The 19,487-nt window shown below is 34.6% G+C and overlaps 1 protein-coding gene across 3 annotated transcripts in view; it reads left to right on the top strand.

Annotated features, from left to right (window-relative positions):
* The first annotated feature begins 513 nt into the window (after positions 1–513).
* The window catches only part of LRRN3 (leucine rich repeat neuronal 3), a 33,828-nt gene continuing 14,854 nt past the window's right edge, over positions 514–19,487 (top strand). The window contains exons 1-3 of one of the 3 annotated variants that reach the window (XM_011948170.1): positions 514–1,310; positions 6,798–6,904; positions 9,651–9,732. The gene's annotated coding sequence lies outside the window, so the exon portion shown is untranslated. The remainder of the gene's footprint in view (positions 1,311–6,797; positions 6,905–9,650; positions 9,733–19,487) is intronic. The other 2 variants (XM_011948167.1, XM_011948169.1) reach the window with 2 other exon arrangements.

Here is a 19,487-nt window from a genome sequence, read left to right as displayed (position 1 = left end):
CAAATTTCTGGTAATTAATAAAAATGTTTTACATATATGGTTTATATAGTATATTTTCCCGGGAAATATCCTCTCAGAGTTAATAGGCCTAAGAACAAAGATAAATAGTTTTTTTTTATAATTTAACTTATTACAATTGAATTATTTACCCAGAGTGGTAAAAAAATATATCCTAAATACATACACACACACACACACACACACACTCACAGATACACAAACACACCTACACATGTACCCATTCATATGTAGCTCCTAGATTGATTACATCATATAAGGATAAGTCAGTGTGTATAATTAGAAATATATATTTTTAAAAAGTACCCCCTCAAATGCCAATGTTGTGAATTACAGAGAGGCAAATACATGTTTTATTTTAAAAATCTGGTCAATCCAGACAAGAAATGTCATTGCTAAAAAAAAAAGTGTTATTGAACACCAAGCACATATGCTAAATTAAGTAGGATCTATAGAGAACCAAATGCCACTCAAAACAGTTGCAAGTTTCTCTTCTTAAATAATACAGTCATTGCTGAACTTCACAGAGACAGAGTTGGAGGTGTGAGTCTCTACGAGGTGCTTTTAATATTTGGGAAATCCTTATCAGTAGTGTGTCCTGCCTATTTGCAGACTGAAAACATTGTTTCTCTGAATGACTGATAACCTCAAATTGAGAAAACTTGTCAAAAAATTCCCAACATTCCTCCAGAAAGGGGAAAAAAAAATAAGGAAAATGATACCTAGGAAAATATGCAAGCCTGTTTCATTTATTTGTATCCTAAGAGGCAGTGTCATAGAACAGACAGTTTGTTTCAGCCAACCAGACTGGAGCAGCTGCGAGTGCTACATCTTGGCAGTCTGAAGCGATTGGTTCCTCTCTGGGGAGTGGAGGGTGTTCAGTTATTAATGACCGCTGAGCAGGCAGCACCATGTCAGTGTGACAACTGATCGGGTGAACGATGCACCACTAACCACCATGGAAACAAGGAAAAATAAAGCCAGCTCACAGGATCTCTCTTCACTGGATTGAAAGCCTCAGCCTGCCGACTGAGAAAAAGAGTTCCGGGAAAAAGAAGGAATCCTGGCTGCAGCCTCCTGCCTTCCTTTATATTTTAAAATACAGAGATAAGATTATGTGCATGTGTGCATATCTATAGTACATATTTGTGTACACTTTGTTAAACAGACACGCAAATGCACCTATTTACACCGGGCAAGAACACAACCATGTGATTATCTCAACCAAGGAACTGAGGAATCCAGCACGCAGGGACATCGGAGGTGGGCTAGCACTGAAACTGCTTTTCGAGGTAAGTTTAAAATACACATGTCTTTTAAAATACGTTCTATTTCTTGTCACCTCGATGATCACGTTTTTACACCTAAATCCTCCTTTGATGTCTTCCTCTTGTCTGAATTCTAAGAGCATTTTTCTTTTATTGCACTTCTGAGAAGAAATTCACATGCAAAACCCAGCTGGCTCTGTGTGTGCCTAGCTGTGTTTGTGAGATTCTCCAACATGCATTTTACTAGCTTGAATGCCCATCAGAGGATGTGAGTGGGAGAGAAAAAGCAGTGTTGGGGGGAGGAGAAAAAGGAGGGAGACAGAAGAAAAGGGAATACTGGGGGAGAAGAGAGGAGGAGAGGGAGAGAGAAGGAGATGAGGAAGAGAGAAGGAGACAGAGAGAGGAGAGGAGAGACACGGGTGAGGGGGTGTAATTTTCCTTTTTCTTCACATTATTTGTAGTGAAAAACAGATCACACATTATTCTGTGTTTTGAAATCAACCCACCAAATGGGGCATTTTTATTCTCTCTCACCCAGTGGATGCAAATTAAGGCAAATGCTGTTGTATGTTAAGAGCTAAAACCACTAAGCAGAGTAGCGGATTGAGTATATCACAAACAGTTACTGAATTTCTGCCAGGCTACATCTTACGGACTGGGGTAAATGACTTCCCTTTAATAACATCCCCTCACTGGTCTGAAGGGACAGTGCAAATGTCTGATTGCTAATGCAGCTGGAACTGCCACACACTAGGTAAAAGGATCCCATGAACCAGAAGAGTTCTAATCTTCTTTGGTAATTAACAGGATCACAGCAGGATGGCTTTAAAGTACATTTCCTATTTAAGAAGATTGTTTGTTCTAACCAACTGCTATATTTCCTTTGCCGTTATTGAGCTGGATGGCTTAATTCGGCTCTAATTTATTCATTTTTAACAATATGTCCTTGTTTCTGTGCCTCTAATTTCAGTGAAAGCAGGCTATGAATATGAGTAGAACCTTCCTAATTCAGTGAAAAGGGGATAATGTGAAAACAAAAAGAGAAGTAAAGGTTCAAAATATCTACCTAGAATATACTGTGCTCTGGTACCATAAATATTACTGATATATTTCTCATCTTTAGTTTCAGAAGCAATGCCTCTGAGACAGAATTACTCTCAGTAAACTCTATGAGCATCCATGTATTGATGATTCATGGAATTCATTGTGGGTTAATTTTTACTTCCAATCTTGCAAAGGGAAGCCAGCTACTTAGAATATGCTTTCAAACAGACAACACCAATTGAGGATATTCATGGAAACATTCACTGCCCTCTTTACTGGGTCCTCGAAAGACAGTAAAAGAAACCTAGCATTTGTATTTCATCTTCTGGAGCACTCTCCTGCCTTCTTTTAGTTCAACTAACCACATAGTTAACAGAATCAGCTTCTTTAAAACTATGGGTTATTTTTTTCCACAACTGTGATTTCAGAGCTATTATTGGTTTTCTAGTTTGTAATATAAAGCAAAAAGACAATAACCAGCCACTTAGATCCTGCCACTTTCCCATAAATGTGTCAAAAAATGAGTCAGTTTACAATATGTAATATAAGAAATCAATTAATTCCAGTGACCTTTGTAAATGATGACAATAAAGCAGCTCTGACAATATACCAGTGGCTTCGATTTTCTCTCTGTAAAATGAACAAGTTTAAGAAGAGGGTTCCTGCTCAGAGAGAAAAATGAAAGGTGCTGAAGCATCAGCTTGCAGTATTGGCAGCTTTGCTCGCTCTGCCTCAAACGCCACATGCAATCTATAAAAAAAACAAAATGATTTATTACAAAAAGTTAAAGGTGTTTTATTTGCTTTTCTGCTATTTATTAAAAGTGTTGCTTTTGAAACAGACCAGATCTGATATTCTGAGGTACCTCCTAAGTTCCTAACCAAGAGGAAAAGAAGTAGATACTCAACCCTCTGATTTCAAACTCCCATATAATGTAGCATTGCAGTATTGATTTCAGTTTTTCTTAGACCTTTTCCAGAGAAAGTTTGCATGCCAGACACACATTCTTAAATCTAACCCGCCTTATTTTAAAATTGCAATCGATGACACCTAAGAACAGTGGATTCACTGTTTAACCATAGTAAAGCTCACATACGTATTTTGTGGATTACAGAGATCAGTAATGTGCCCACTTGAGTCTGAGAAATACCAACACTCCAGGCCCCCAGTGTAGTCACTCAGTGTGTGCCAGTGAGTTTGGTGATTTGATCAGCACCTACGAATGCCAGATGATGGACATATGTGTATGCCTGAAAGACTTAACCATAGTCTCCCCAAATCATGTAACTATACCAGAAATAGCAGCTTCCTGGCAAGACAAGCTTCAAAGGACCATTTTTTTCAGAGTGTCGCTTGTCACAGGCAACATGCTGAGTTAGAATGCTGATGAGTAGGTGGAATTTTTTATTTGGAGGTGGTTGTTCTTGTTATTAATGGCTAAATAAACAGTGCTACCAGACTTCTAGGCCAGCAATTTAGTGATCTACGAAAAAGGTGATCAACTTATGATGCACTAACTATATTTCACTGTTTCTTTGTTATATTTTTTTTTTAACATCTTTTGCTTTTGCCATATGATGGGTTTGATGTTTCACTCCTCCACCCCAGTCTGAATTTTTTTGGGTGTAACATTCCTATGTAACATGGCACTTGATATTTATTACAAACTAAGTTGATCAGAAAGCTTTATAAACTGAGTTAAAAAAAAAAAAACACTTATCTAAGTTAAAGGTTATTACTTAATTAGCAGCCCCTGAAAATGGGCATAGGCGAGGTATCTGTTGGCAAATCTGAAGGAGATCATTAAAAGAAAGCTAATAGCAGGCTAAAAAATGAGTTCTTACTTCTAGTCTCAATAAGGATGCTCCTCCAAAATGATTTAAAATAATGTGGCTCCAGCCAGTCTGAAGAAACACTAGACATGTGTACAGCCCACTAAAATGTTCCATGTAGACCTGGTTCTGAGAGTTTAACTACTTATTTATCATTGTTTGGCACATGAAACTAAATAATCAGGTAAACTCTAGGCAAAACATCAGTACATCTTGTCTGTGCTGTCAAAGATAAAGCTGTCTGATATTGGCTATGCAATGAGTACTTAGGAAAGCTTCACTGTGTAACAACTGAACATAGCTCCTGCTCAGGGAATTCCTCCCCTCTCCTGAAAAAGTGATGTCTTGTTAGACATCTACGAAGTCACTAGTAAAACATGATAACAATTATTTCTTTAGCCACAACGTGAAAGGAAAGGAAGTCAAATTCTAATATAAAGACAGTAGCTGGTGCCAGAGGATGGGAACAAGGAAGAGGGATAAATCAGAATGTTTTTCTAACTTGTTGAAAGGAATCGAAGGTCTCAAAAGATGCTATTTAGAGGTCATTAAATACAGGATTAACAAGGAAGACTTAATGCCCATCTCAAACCTTTCCGAAGTAGTACAGTACCTACAGGGCTATCTACTATATTTGCATAATTGTCAAGTTTGTATACATCTGCTTTCTATTATGTTAATTCATCTTTAGGCCATAATAAGGGAAGAATTATCTATGGTGCCATTAATAAAAACACATTACACAGTTTAAGTATACGGAAATAAAGAAGGGAGACATGCTTTCATAGAATAGAATTTTTGAATTGAAAGAGACATTAGTAGTAGTCTAATATGTTCATTTGATAGGTGAAAAAAACTGAGGCTGAAAGGGTTTGAAATCGTTATAATGTAATATACTGTACTTTGTATTCACCCAGCTATTTATTGGAGAGGCCCAGGTGAGAACTCCTTACAATACTTCCTCCAGCATTCCATTAAAATTCTGCCTCCTTAGTCTTTCAAATATAATGTTTTCTCAAAAAACTATCTGAAAAAAATCCCCCCAGACTCACAGATATGTGCAAAAAAGAGAAATGTTTATTCAGATAATCAAGCATTCTAAAAGCAAAAGCCAATATTCAATAACAGAAGCAGCAATGATTTATTAAGTATATAACACCCAAATATTTCAAAACCGTAATTCATCTTTTGAATGTGGTTTACTATATTCTGTAAAGAGTCATAAAAACTAGAGTTTTGCCCTGTTTTTAAAACACGTTAATAATAATAATGCTGCTATCCTTCACTTACAGAGACTCAGCTATTGATCATCCACTATAAGTTTTAAGGTTCTCCAAGAATTCTGAAGAGCCTCTCCACATCTGTTTTTACTTGGGTTCGCTATAAATAATTTAAAGCACTTAACATGTGCCTTATTTTTTATATACAGTGTCCATTCTCAGGATCCATGCTTTGCTTATACATCTCATTGGAAAACAATAAATATATTATCAGGATAGCAATCCTTCTCCTTCTCTCCCTCCCCTACCCCATCCCAACTTACTTTCTGATTTCTAGAGTCAGAGTGGGAGCTCCAGTAGGCAATGACATCTCCTTAGTATCACAATCCTCTTCTTTTCTTTTGGGCAAATTTCTCTCTGTTTTTAAATGTGCTCTCCAAAATTTGCTTCACATAATAGTAATTAATTGACTCAACTTGTAAGGAGGATACAAAATATAAACACAATAATTGTGAATATTTGTTTAAAGCTCTACCATTTACAGAGCAATTTTTCAACAATTACTTTGCTCCTCAAAACGATCTGGTGAAGTAGGGTAGATATGATGATGATGCACATCTTTAAGACAGGAGAATGAGGTTCTGTGAGGTTAGAGACTTGCTAACATGTTGAGGTGCAAGGGTCTCTGACTCCAGAGAGTGGAAGAAAATATGGGTGCAGCACTGGTCCCTGGCATTTCTGAAATTAGTCATAAATGTCAGTTCCCTTTTTATTGAACTTCCGCTCTAGATCTTACCCTTCCAACAACTATGTTTTTGTACCATACCACACCATATCTGGATAGATTTTTGCAAATTAAAATCTTTATTTCTTAAATCATAGCTATTGCTCTGCCTGAGTTAAATTAAAAAAAAAAAAAACCCACAACCCACATCTGTTCTTGGCGAAAAAGACTGTATGTTGTTCTACCTACTCATCCATATGTTTGTCTGACAGCATTAGCACTTTGATAAACAGATACTTGGCAAAGGTCTCAAAAACTGGATAAAATGAGATGAGTAAATTATTTAGGGATTTTCCAGGTTACTAAAAATTACGAACAAAGTCTCCAAAGTCACTTAAGAACCCCCAATGGATCAAGTGTCAACATAAAAGCAACTTCTTTAGCATCTCCTTTCTGGTTTGTCTTGGGGAGAAAATGACACACTAAATAAGATAAAAATACTAGTTAATTTGAAAGTAAACTGGTATATTTGTAAACTACTAAAGTCAAAATGCCAGTAAACTTACATACATTATTCTGTGAGCCCTTTCTAGTGGAGATTTTGTCTGTCAAAAGTCATACAGACCTTGACATGAATAAAAATCCCTTTAAAACATGTTCTAAAGTTTGTCATTTCACGCTTTACTTCCAGGAGGTGAAGCATTCCACAGATAATCAGCTACACTACTCAGGGAAGGAGTTTAAACATCACCACCCTTTGCATGTCTGCATAAAAAAGGCCCACTGAATCAGTTAAAGGTTAGCATCAATAGGCAACATTCTCTATTTCCAAAGGCCTGAAGCTCCTGGGATCTAATTCGCTAAGGAACAATGGAAGAGGCACTGTTTCCCAGCTGGTACAAAACAGGACTTGAGGAATGGCAGAATGTGTTCTCCCGGGATTAAGCCCCTGAAGGTGAAGCTCGGGACTCACAACACTTACAAGTGACAAGAATAATAGTAGATATTTTAACTATGGAAGACATTTGAGAGACTTCATTTTCACTGTGGTAAACAGGTTTGATTTGGACTTATAACTTTTTTCGAAAATTATCAAATTAATAACGACTACAATGAAATAAAGGCAAATATTTTAGTGGATTCATTCCCTGGGGTAACATTTGTTCTATAATTTACAGTCTCATAATGTTGAGAGATCAAAGCATTTAAATAACATTGTCAACTAACTTGCAGCTTACCTTTCTTAAGAAAAAAAAAACAAAACAATGTTAAAAACAGACGTATTTTTCAAACATACAATTCATGTTGATTTTTATATCATTAGACTGTTTACTGTATCCCTATACTTATATGCCTCCGAAATATGGAGTTTTAATGGGGTCTAAGTTTAATTCTATTTTTATCAAAACTCAGTCACTCAGAAATACCAAACACTGAACATGTTCTACAAAAAGTATTCAACGTCTATAGAATACGTGGAACCACAATGACCTTTATTGAAATTTCAATAGTTGCAGGAAATAATTTCAATATATATCTACACAGATATTTTGATTTCTACAAAGGCCAAGGGGTTAATGGCATTACACTGCAGGTGCCCAAGGCATTGAGAACAAAAAAGATACAGCAAGTGAAAAGAGAATTGAGTCTAGGTCACAATGCTATAGCATTGAAAAGAAAGTGCAACAGAATAGAATGGAAAGAGCAAAACAAGGTGATTGCCATATATGAAAGATAAACATACTCTAAAAACACATAAATTTTGAAAGCTCTATTCATAGTCATTCTTGAATGAAAAATATATAAAATGCCATTATAACATATAAACTTCATCCAAGTCAATTTGTTGTGTGACTAGCTGAACTGACTCACTTACCAAACACATAGTTTATATTTGTTCCTCATATTGTCATTTATTACCCACATATTTTTTACACAAACACTACAGTTGTTTAAAGAGTGTCATAAGGTGATGTTCAGCTAACTTTTTAAAATCAGTGAGGCATTTTCCAAACCACCATTTCCTTAATCAATTACTTTTTAATGAGGAAGCAAAATTTCTGTAAATATCAAAGTCTCATTTTTATATTTAGGCTATAAATTATACCATAATATGCTGCTGCTGGGCAAAATAATCAAAGTAAGGAAGAATTAAAACAAATGTTATGACATAAATTAATGTAAGCAGAGACCTTATACATTCAAACCACATCATCTATCTTAGACAGTCCTTTACTGGCTAAAGGAATGGTAGTAATACTGGCAGATCTCGTTTACAACATACAAGCATTTCCCGTGCCAAACATTGTGCTAAGCACTTAACATACATTTTCTCATTTAATCGTCATAACAACCGTACTATGTAAGCACTGTGTTTAACCCATTTTACCAACATGAAAAATAAGGCTTAGAGAAGAAAAGTAACTTGCCATAACTAATGAAGAACAGGAAAAGGAACCTAGGTCAGTTAGCTCTCAAGAACATGCCTTTGTGCATGAGGCAACACTGCCTCCCATTGGTACTGCCTAAATATAGCTAGTTTATATCGCCTTCCAAGAGTCAGATTCTCTATCAAAATACAAAAACTCCGTTTATAGTTTCATATCATGCATTCTGCTCATACTAGAATATTATATCTTTGTAGGATTTGTCTTTTGTTTCTGAGAAAGGAGTGATGCTTTACTTATTTATATTTGAGTTTCGCGATCCACTAGATTAACTAAAATGATTTTTTGCAGTTCAATTCACAGCCAGACCTGTGAACCGGCAGCTTATAGCTTCCTCTTTCATCATTTTTCCATCAAGTGGAAGTCAACATACTTCTTTACCTGAGGTCATGCAGTATAAATGACACGAAAGAAAAATTAAAACCTAGCTCGTTGGCCTCAAATTTCATTATTTATAATAAGGTTTCCTTGTATCTAGTTCCAAATTTTGGACACTTTTCCCCCCTCATGCATTCTCTTTTAAATGATGAACATGAAAATAGTCTGAATACAATTTCATTGCTACTATGAGCATCAATTTTCAATGAAATTCATCAGTCTTCCTCAGTATGCATAAGCTTCTAGCCCTGCAAGGTTAATTGATGAAAGCTGTAACTTGCTTTTCAAACTGAGGATGCTGAGCCAAACCTAAAACTTTAGTAGAAGCGTTCTATACTAGCTGTTTGTAAAAATTCAGCATTTCTTGCTGTGTCACCTCCTGAAAGGACTATCAGGGGAGTCCTTCGACTTGACTGTCCTACGAAACAAAATCTGAATGTAAAATTAAAGCAAAAATGTTGTTGAGGATTCCTCCAGTGATTAAAAATGGAGTTTATCGAGTTCACATCAATATATACTTTCTGTTCAAAATGAAGATTTTTTTTTGAAAATTATAAGCAATTAGAAAACTGAAAAAATAAATTCCATTTTGAGGTGATAAAAGGTTAAAGTACTGTGAATCATGAATAACCTAACAAATAAGAAATAAAGAAGGACATGTATAATTTTAAATTAAACTTCTGGGGGTTTTTTCCTGCTACTTCTTATATACAACAAAGACAAGGAAGAGGAGGAGAAAGAGAAAGAAGAGGAAGATGTTGGGCAACATTTATTTAACATGCTCCACAGACTGGAACCTGGGTAAGCTCTTTGTTCACCTCCTCTCATTTCACTTTGGTTCCATGAGGGAACTGAGGCTTGAAATGGAGAAGCATTTGCCCATCTTCGCTCAGTGGAAAGGTCCTGATTTGAATCCTGAATGTCTGACTCTGAAGCCCATGTTATCATGTCTTCCTTAGCATATATTTCTCTCTTTTTTTTTTAATTTCAATAGGTCTTTGGGAAACAGATGGTGTCTGGTTACATGAATAAATTATTTAGAGGTGATTTCTGAGGTTTTGGTGCACCCATCACCCAAGCAGTGTACACTGTATCCAATGCCTTATCACGTATTTCTTAGAATAAGCGTAATATATTAATCCTTAGAGAAGCATTTGACTTTTTATGCAGAAGCATCTAACAACAGGCTCTTTCTACAGTTTGAAACTTCTCAGCCAAGATCAGGGGTATATATATAATAATATGCTCAAACTTTATATATAATAAAAAATATATATATAATATATTAAAATATTTATAACATATAGATTTAAAATAAACATAATAAATGCATCAAACTTTACAGTTTTACCACATGGTGCAACCTGATTAGTATAATATTGTTTCATAAATATAATGATAATGAACACAATATAATTCAACTAATCTAGAAGTATTGTGGATTTTCTACTTAAACATTCTTATTAATCTGTGTAATTTTAGAAATGTAAATTATGTAAAAATATCATGGTTGAATTCCAGGAGAATTTATGAACATCTAAGATCTTTCTTAGGGAATGGAAATCACTAATGAAATAAGGAAAGTTTTCTTGATCATAAATATCTTGCAAATTGAACAAGTAGAACAATGTTTTAACCTTATTCTTTCAGCCATGAATGTTGATCACCAGATTTGAAAATATTTGAAAACTTTTAAATATCTTTCTATATTTTGTAAAGATGATGAACATTTATAAGTTTAAAATTCCCCCATGAAGAGTTTTTCCTGTCTAGAATGGTAACTCCTCCTCCTTGATCACCACATTCTGCCTCCACCCCTGCTAGTAGTATCCCAAATTCTCAACCCAATTTAAGCATGATGCTTTCTTTTCACATCATCATATTTAGCTTCTAAGCAATGTGCTGCTCTGGATTTTACTTGATAGAGACTTTTATGTCTTTGAAAGAAGAAATATTCTAAGATAATATCTTACCACTTATTCATTTAGACATTTCATCTCATGGTCATTTAATCAAGGACCATGATATAGATACATCCCTAGTCATTGAACAGAACCTTGGCATACTGATAAGGAATAATGTCTATATGATACAGCAAGTAGAATCATATATTTGTATCTGTGATGATGTACTACCAAACTCACTTGGGTACTTTTCATGTGTGATCTCAGAATCTGTAAGAATAACACCTAAGAATCCATATTTATTTTCTGCACAAAGTTACAGAATTATTGGGTAAAGATTCAAGTCTTTTTTCTTTGTCCACTGTCTACCATTTTTGTTTTAGATTTAGTAAAAAAAAAAAAAAAATTACTTGAGACAATCAATTGCTTGAATTAATACAGAATATACATATAGGTACAACAGGTACAATAGGTATACTGTCTTGTATAATTCCTGAGAAATATACAAGAAAAATAACAGGTTAAATAGGTATATTGTCTTGTATCTTTCCTGAGAAGACTGAGAAGAGGATATAGCTAAGTGAGTTAGGGGTTTGATTTTAAGGGATATGACTTCCTTAGTAAATGACCTCAGTTAATATGTAATAATGTAAGGCTGTGGTAAACATAGTTCCTATCTCTACTGTCCCCAATCTAAAAAGGTATGCCATCCACAGTCATTTCTTGGCAGTCAGGTGATATCTCTAGGGTACTAGGTTATGTATCCTTAGGAGAAACACCTACCAAAAATGGACACACCTCTTCTGCCCACATGTTCATGAACTCCAATTTTCATACACCATATCTCACTATATCTCATTCCATATAGAACTCAAATGAGGGTCACCCAGAAACTGCCACCAATATGATTAATGAGTAAACTCTATACTGCCCGTCAATTTCTTTTAAAACAAAATGAGTCAGAATATAACAGAATCCCTATATTGGGACAGATTTTACAGATTTTAGGTCCCTTGTTAAAAGTGACTTAAAGACATAATTAGAACCCAAACCAGGTGACTCAATCCTTGCCCAGTGGGTATTTCATAGCACATTGACTATAATCACAGTTTTAAAAAGTTTGGACCATACGCTCCTGTCAAATCATTCTTTTTTTTAATGCATCATGATGACCAAAAGTTCCCAAACTCAACCCTATAGAGAAACTCAGCAGTGCCTTCTCTGTGAAGGGCCCATATTTGTGGAACCTCTTAGCTGCTGGAGTTTAGCAGAAGCACAATTCACTGTCATCCAGTCAGTTTTCAAGATGTCTCTTTAGATTGTCATTTTATTGACAGTAATGTGTTGCTGCTGCTTTGCATCAAGCATGTTAATTACTTGAGTCTGGAGTTTTGAATTTGTGACCTAAAGTGATTTTAGCTGAAGAGTTGTTTTGTTTAAATCAGTCAAATAAATGAGAGACAGAAAAATTACTAAGTGGAAGTCTACAAGTATAATAAAAGAATGGAAACCATAGAAATAGCAAGTTTGAAGTTTCATACCTATCTAAAAAATAAATAGAATAATCCAGCTTCTTCGTGCTATTCAATTAGAAACTTCCACTACTCTGGGACATTCCATCTCAAATTTAAAAAGTTCTGAAACCATTCTTCACTAATTCTCTTTGCTAGGGTCATAAAAGACTTTATAACATGTATAAAATAATTACAATCATAGAAATCATAAATCTCATTGTAAACTTATTTTTTTAATGTTAATGAAAACCCCGTTGTAGACCATATAGTATAGGACAACGAGCACTCAAGTCCCTGAGTTGCTAAAATGTAAACACTGGTGACAATAACATGGTCTTCTTTAAGACTACAGTGTGCATTTATCATAGTGACTTCACAGTTTTCGTTTCTCTCTTATTTTTACTCTAATTAGCACTTTGTGTGAGTACTAATGAATGTTGTTAAATTTTAACAATATCTATTAGACTTTGTTTCTTACAAAATGTAACCATATCTCAAGTAATAACAACTGCATTACTCCATCATCTCAAAAAACCTGTATTAGCATTTCTGCAGATTTATAGTTATAATGGTACTTCTTTCTCTCTATTCCATTGCCAACAAGCATACATGCATACGTTTATACTTTCACACACAGACCAATATTGGATTTTTTTTAATATCTGACAACTGCTAATAGTTTTTACCAGTTTATAAATATTTAACTAAGTCTAGCCACACTGATTTGCATCTGCTTTCCAAGGACTTTTTCTTCTTCTAAGACATGTCATATAACTAACATGGTAAATAGCATGATACATTTTTAGAATTATTTTCATAGAAATAACCAGAAAAATATCTACTAGGCAAGTAAAATTCTACAACCTTTTATGATAGTCAGAGCCAAATGCCATTTAAGTAGTTCTATTTTGCTCTGCCATTTCTCCTGTTCCAATATTTTCAACTATAAGTTTAAGTTACGGCAAATTCTAATGAGTTCTTATCCATATGATGACTTCTTAATATGATAGCGATTAACATTTAGTAACCACTCTGTATGTGTCTGGTGCAGAAGAACTTTTTATACTATGAACTTTTAATGCAGTATTTTATTTAATTTTTACAACATCCCTTTGAAGTAGGTACTATCATCACTCACCTTTCAGGAAACAATGACATGGCAGCAGCAGACAAAGAACTAGAGTCCATGCCTGATCCCTTAATGACTAGGCTGCTTCTATTGAACACCATTTTGAGAGTACGAGAGAGCAAAATAAGGCATCTGTATTCTCAATTCAAGAAATCTTGGGGTTAAGTGTGGAACAAAATGAGAACACTGAAAAGGGATACTCCTGTAACACGCGTGTGGGGGAAGCCTACATTTTCATTTTCACTTCCCCAGGTTAACACTCTTCATATCTCTGAGTTTGGGCCTATATTCAGGCAACTTTTTTGAAAGGCAAATTTGCTGGAGGATGCCTTCCTTCATTCATGCATGCACATACATATGCCTTTACTATTCACATCTTGAGCCAATTTTGCAGAGTTGGAAATGATGAAACTCCAGGTACGGGAGAGACAAAAGTCATATGATTTTCTTTTTCCCACTCCCTCTGTGTCCCATTTTCCTGTAAATGTTTAGTTCTGTAATCCACAGTTCAAATTTATTATAGAGAATGAAATAATTTCTTTTGTTATCTGCTTTAGATTTACCAGACTCTACATTTTGTTCTGGAAATTGTTCTCACTTCTGTTGTTAATGCTCCATGTTTATATATTTTGATATGATGTCACTTTAGTAACTAATACCATCACTTCTATTGAAGCTGATATCAATTTTTTAAAAGGCTGAGGGGATATTGTATGTGAAACTATTTAGTATGGTTGCCAGCAGTTTTAAATCATGCTAAACAATAGAAAAGTCTCATCATTAATCCCCCTATCTAGTCTTTTTGATTCGGGGCTTTTTAGAACAAATGCTAAAGAAAAATTTTTAAATGTGAAGAAAAGGAAAATTAATAGTAGGGATGAAAAGTGTGGCGGACTTGCCACAAGTGATGAGATGTTAATGTATTCACAATAAGCTGTAAGCTACACTTCTTATCAAATTAAAAATATGCATACAAATACCCAGGCTCTCAACCCATTGGAAGAAGGGCAAAATCTATTTAGAACGAGAGGGTCATGGCTTCTAGAACAGTGGGGAAGACAGGAAAAGCAGGGAAAAGAGGACAGTCCCTCACACAAAAGAGGAAGAAAAATAAAAAGAAGAGATGGGGAGTTCCAGATATAATAGCTCTTACAAGTGATTTGGGTCTAAAATGTGAATCTACTTGCCAAAATACAGACAGCAGAGGCATGACCACAGACTTTCAGAAGCTCCCAGTCCAGAGCTATTTCCTACTTTCTTACTAAAGGTCTCATTGAGACAATAATATATTCTTAACTCTGTAGATTGCAAATACGTATTTTCAAATAAAATAACACAAAATCTTTGAAGTGCCCTTTAAAAAGTAATTTGAGTCTTCTTCATGAAATAAACTAAAGAATTCTTATGTCAATAGGCTGAAAAATTACAAAACAGATGTCAAATAACCTTCATTTTGCAGAAACAACATTCTATGAATCTGACATCTAGTTATTTCAGTTAACATCATGTATAAAACTCAGAAACTCAGAAATTATGCATCCAAAGAATGGAATACTAATTCATGATAGCATGTTGAAAAGAGCGTATGAGAACAATACACCACAACAGTACATAAATTGACCAAATGAGACTGCATACATTCCCGTCTTCCATGACAACAGAAACTTACTGACAATTTACATCTGGTTTGCTCCCTTATTCTGCAAATTACACAAATGGGTTGCTGTAGCAACTGCCACATGCAATTTAGCTGGCTGGGGGGAAAACACCCTTAGAGTACTTTCTAAGAAACAAATACAGCATGTATTTTTATTGTTCCTCCCACCCTAAACTGAACAAATCTCCTGACAGGTCTATTTTCTCATAGCTTTAAAAATGGGCTTGCTCTCTGTTGTTTGCATTTATATTACATGTACTACCAATTTATGCAAATGGTGAAAAGAAAAAAATCCATAAAAATATAAAAGAAATAGATGAAGATTGCCTGAGTCACATGAATGGGATAGGGCCATTGTCTTTTATAGCATCCCCACTTTTTATCATTGACAGCTCTTTCAGCCAGTTTAACTCCACTGATGTATGTATTAAATCTATGAGTGACACTCCCAGGAATACACAACACCTCAATTCTGAAAGCACCAGCAAGGCCAAGCTTATTTTTCTGAATCAGAAACAAAAACAAGTACAAATAATAGGCAGCTAATTTTCTTAGAAACATATTTGTAATCTCACAGTAACACATAACATAGTCTGTTTCCAAGGATACAGCAGAGGACCTTAGAACATATAATACCAACATTGGTGCACATTAGAGCAGACAAATTAGCACCTACATGCTAAATAAAATGGGAGGAATACTCATCCTTTACCTACTTACTTCTCAATTGGGAACTAAGAGAAGAGGCAAACTATCTGGAACATTGAAAGCCCTGAATGTGGAACAATTAAAGCTCAAGTCATTGTTCTCCTTATTTAAGGGCAAGTTTGACAACTTTTCAAACTCGACAGATATTGGTCTGATGTGGGAAGGTCAACTTTTTTGAAGGATCTTAACTATCATCCCTTGAAATAATAGAAATTTCTTCTCTCTAGAAATTCACTTGTTTTGAGAAACTCTCTAAGAAAAACAGTCCAATTAAAAACACACAAATAAAATGAAAAACAGATATGTCTTCTACCATCACTATTTTTGCCATGTGGAAACTTCTCATGAACTTCTCACCACCCGAGGCTTGAGATAAAGGCTCGCTATTTTGAGGCAGAGACTCAAATATGGGAAGAGTTGGTGAAGTATGGCTGCTAAGAGATGCAAGGGACTTATAAATAACATTAAGATAGCAGGAATTAAAGTCTCGGTGTGTGAAAATACTGTATATCTAGGATGCAGATAAAAACTGCCCTTACAGATCTTGCAGGGAAAAGTACCTGACTATACTGTATAAGACTTCTGCTGTACCATTTAATCATACTAAAAAAAAAAAATGAATCAACACACAAATAGATTTCTTTTCCACTGTTCTCAATTTAAAAATAATTGGAGAAATGTGTGTTTTGTTTAGAAGAGTAAAGAAAAACATTCATTCGATAGTACCACATAGAATCATTTGCTTAATAGCATTTCTAATATGTTATGCATTTATTCAATTTACTTCTTTCTATATTAAAATGCAAAAACAATTACTCTGGATATAAATCCTAGAAAACAATCAAAGTTTCTATTAAATCAGAGAAGAGACAGTTAAGCTGCAATGTGATTTGCAGATGCTCATGAATAGACAATACTTAGAATTTCTCTCACTAGAATGTGAAAAAGATAGATGGGAGAGATTCAGAAACTTCATTCTTTCCCCTTTCCCTCTGTCTGTCCTCCCCTCCCTTCTTCCTTCTCTCTTTCCTCTCCCATTTTTTCTTTCTTTTTAGACAGACTTTGAAGAAAAGTTTTTATATGAAGTCTAATAATTTAAATTATATGGGCATGTAAAATTGCCTTATATTACAATGCCAGCCCTGCAGCAGGTAGAAAATTCCTTTCAACATTCTATTGTAAATAGTTTATATATACTCAACTGATCAGTCACAGGGGAATATGGGCAGATTCAATCTCCTACCTCCTGTCTCTAAAAAGAAATTCTGGGTAGTTCTTTGTATACTTATATTAAAGTCATTTCTGTTCAGTAAAAACTCAAAATAAGCATGTTGAAGAAGGGGCAATGGAATATGAAGCAATGAATAAAAAGATTCTGTGCATGTATAACAAGCATTCTGTATTTTACCTTATCTGAACAGAATTTTAGAATCTATATGCTTTAATTAGGGCTCTAGTCAAGTAATAATCTCAAATATGAAATTCAATAGATGCGTTTCATGCTCTGATTAAATGTCAAGGCCACAGATTTGTTATTTCAAACCTAGTGAGCAATAATTTTGTTGGCTAATAATAAACTCCCAAAGATTTATTTGCAACATTTGGCTGTCCATTTCAAAGCTCTGGGTCATGCTGTAGTATTTCCAATTCTGCAGATAATATTACAGAATCTAGCATGCAAAGCTTAAACTTTTAAGTAAATTTTACTAGTTTCATGTGTGCTGAATAGACTTTGAGTTCTTCTCTGAAATTTTGCACCAAAAATATTTCCCAGTTCCAATTTGCAGCAAATATTGTCTTGATTTGCATCAACTTTTCCTTAACAAAGTATATATGGCTTTCTTTACAATACTGTTTTTTATTTTTATTTACAGAATACAGTACACTGTCTTCTGTAAGTGTCACTTTCTAGTGCAGATTCTTAACCCCAGTCTAGGTTTGGAGACACAAACCTCACAGATTGTTGATGTATTCCATTTGATCACTATCAGCTGGCAACAAGCATGGTCTGGCCTGCAGCCACAGCAAACCAATTTTCTAGAGGACTTTTCTCAGTACTTAACACTCAATTATATTAATGTTTATTATTGCTCTTTTTGTTGTTGATACAGGTTTTTACATTAATTCTGGAAGTCTGTGGCACTTCCAGTCATTAAGAATATATTATAACCTAAATTACATGATTTTCTATATTCTCCAAATACAAATGTCACAAATTTTAAGAAACTAATCTGTATATCTTATACCCCCACTACACTGTGCTATTACTAGAGATATAATCTATAAAAATCAATTGAAAACCATATCTCAAGTACAAAAAGATATACAAACAAAACATACGTATCTCTATTAGTTTCCTCACAACAGATTTATTCAAGATATAATGAGAGTAGACATTGGATTAGAAGAACTTTCATGATTCTTTTTAAACAATCACAGATTTAATTATACCCTTCTAAACATACTAGTATTTTCAAGTGGGTTTTGCTACACTTTTGTAATCTCCTGAATTTAAAAAACACATATTTATTTCTGTTGGACAAGCTTATATCATCACTAAATAGTTCATGCATACAAACCACATGAGTCAATTCAGCATTCTCCAGCAAAATAAGGGTCACAAATGAGTACCCTGTACAGTAAATTTGTTTAAATGTATAAGAAGATGGAAATTTATAATTAAAAGCAACTGATATTCATTCATTCAGTAGATATTTATTGAACTGCAATGCCAGGCAATATTCTAGCTAGGCACTGGAGATATATAGCTCTGAACAAAACAGGAAACAACTTCAATAAAGCTAACATTCTAGTGGAGGTGATGGGAAGTAAGCAAAAAAAAAAGCAAATAATTTCTAGCAGTCTTAAATGATCTATAAAGAAAACAACATGGTGAGAGTGACTTTAGGGGGTATTTTAAGTAAGGTAGTTCATAAATAAGGTTTTACCAAGAAGAATTAAAGACCAAATTAAAGAACAAACATCTAAAATGTGTAAAACATTTTCAGTACAATTTAACATGTTCATTGCCAGCTACATGATTAACCATTAACTTTTCTTCCATAATTAAAGTTTTTTTTTTTTTCAAGTCAGGTTTCCAAGGTTTGAGGGAGGCACATCTCATACAAGAGCAAGAAAACCCAATCCTCATGCTTATGAACTACAAAAGCGTCTTAATTAAGTTTTAAAAGAAAGTATCATTTAATTTCACTGTGCAAAGAAGACAAGTCAGCATTGTATAGGCTTACGCAGTGAGTAAGACATAGGTCTAGACATGAAGATGCTTCATTAACAACTAGTAAGGGGGTCAAGTACATATATCTCTATAACACAAAGCTTTATTACACAGAGCTCATAGGAAGAGGCCTGAAAATGGAGTCAGGGACCTGGGACAGAGTTCAGGAGCCATCACTGATATGGCCCTCCAACTTTGACCACCTCATGAAATCTCTCTGACTCACCACCTGTAAAGTGGGTATAACTGAACATGCTGACAGGATTGTTAGGGGAATCAAGTAAGATCATATGTGAAAATTGAACTGAATTTGTACATTATAGTACATTATGACTGTGACTACTATTGCTGTTTTTATTGTTTGTTGCTATTGTTATATGATGGAAAACTGAAGTTAATGGAAAGGGCC

The sequence above is a fragment of the Colobus angolensis genome, unplaced genomic scaffold (assembly GCF_000951035.1).
Source record: "Colobus angolensis palliatus isolate OR3802 unplaced genomic scaffold, Cang.pa_1.0 Scaffold275, whole genome shotgun sequence".
Classification (NCBI taxonomy): Eukaryota; Metazoa; Chordata; class Mammalia; order Primates; family Cercopithecidae; genus Colobus; species Colobus angolensis.
Note: the sequence above shows the minus strand (reverse complement) of the source record. Positions and strands in the feature narration are given on the sequence as shown.